The sequence below is a fragment of the Physeter macrocephalus genome, chromosome 11 (genome assembly GCF_002837175.3).
Source record: "Physeter macrocephalus isolate SW-GA chromosome 11, ASM283717v5, whole genome shotgun sequence".
Classification (NCBI taxonomy): domain Eukaryota; kingdom Metazoa; phylum Chordata; class Mammalia; order Artiodactyla; family Physeteridae; genus Physeter; species Physeter macrocephalus.
The window spans coordinates 110,050,385-110,052,260 of NC_041224.1; positions in this window are offsets into that span (position 1 = coordinate 110,050,385).

Consider the following 1,876-nt stretch of genomic DNA (forward strand, 5'->3'; position numbering starts at 1 on the left):
TGGCCTGTTAGGAACCGGGCCGCACAGCAGGAGGTGAGCGGTGAGCGAGCAATCTTCATCTGCCACTCCGCATCGTTGCCCATCGCTGGCACTGAACCGCTTGAACCATTCCCCAACCCTGCCCTATCCGTGGAAAAATTGTCTTCCATGAAACCGGTCCCTGGTGCCAAAAAGGTTGGGGACTGCTGCCCTAGGGGATCTCCTGTATTTCAGACAGAATCTACTTTACCCTCGTTGTGCAATAACATCCTATTTTCCTTGATAGCCAGGACTGATCACTGCAGCCAACATAATAACTCCTTTCTTTTTCTGTTGATTCAGAGGCTTGAAGAGCCCACAGTGGCCAGATGGCAGCCACTTCCAATTCAATGGAATATTTAATGTGTCCCCTGGGGGATGCATTCCTTGTTTTGAAACTATGACCTCTAGGCCAACATACCCTAAAGTCATGAGAATGGGAGAGAAACATTTTGCTAGCTAAGATGACTAGAGGCAATGTGAGAGGAGCGGCTCTCATTTCCAGCTCTTGGATTTACACTGTAAGGATGTATAAATCCTGGTGATGGGAGAAATAGCACCATACGTTAGAGGCTGATTTAAAGCATTGAACACATCCTAGAGGACATTGTCTCAATCTCACAAGGAATTGCCACCTACCTGGCACCATAACTGAGTCATCAAAATAGCAATCCACAGTCCTATTAAGCCAGCTGCTTCATAATGATGATATAAGACCAGGGAATACCATGAGTAGGAGCTCATTGTCACACAGTATAAAATTTTCATAATTTAGCAAGATCCCCTTCTCGGATTTGTAAACTGATTCAGGTCTAGAATTTGATTCAGGGGCCATGACTCTATTTTGGTGATTCAGATCAGACTTCTGATCGCTAAACTTAGAATTTTCCATTTATATAGATCAGGTAAAAGTTAAGGAGACTTCCCGTCTCTGATGTTGAAGTTTTCATCTCTGAAAGTTAATTTTGGGTCTTTTTTATATCTTCCAAGAATCCACTTAGTATGCTGAATAAATCCTGTAGATTCTTGAATATATGGGAGACAGTTACAATAATTGTTTTAATATCTTTATTGATTCTATCCTTTGTCATTTTTGATATTTTTTTAATTGAGCTCCACTTACTTTTTTAAAAAATTAATTAATTTATTTTTGGCTGTGTTGGGTCTTCATTATTGTGTGCGGGCTTTCTCTAGTTGCGGCGAACGGGGGCTACTTTTCGTTGCGGTCTGCAGGCTTCTCATTGCAGTGGTGTCTCTTATTGCGGAGCACAGGCTCTAGGCACACGGGCTTCAGTAGATGTGGCATGCAGACTCAGTAGTTGTGGCTCGCGGGCTCTAGAGCGCAGGTTCAGTAGTTGTGGTGCACAGGCTTAGTTGCTCCGTGGCATGTGGGATCTTCCCGGACCAGGGCTCAAAACCACGTCTCCTGTGTTGGCAGGCGGATTCTTAACCACTGCACCACCAGGGAAGTCCCTCTGATACGGTTTTGGTTGTTTGCTTTTTCTCGTCAATATGAATCATATTGTCCCACCTTTCTACATGTTTGGTTATTTTTACCATATGTCAGGCATTTTTAATTTTACATTGTATGCTGGATATTTTTGTGTTTCTACAAATATTCTTGACCTTTGTTCTTTAATGTGGCTTCTGGAAACAGTTTGATATTTGCAGGTCTTGCTGTAAGCTTTTTAATTCCTGTCAAAAATAGTATTTAATAAAAAGTATAGGGCTTCCCTGGTGGCGCAGTGGTTAAGAATCCGCCTGCCAATGCAGGAGACACGGGTTCGAGCCCTGGTCCGGGAAGATCCCACATGCCGCAGAGCAACCAGGCCCATGCACCACAACTGCTGAGCCTGTG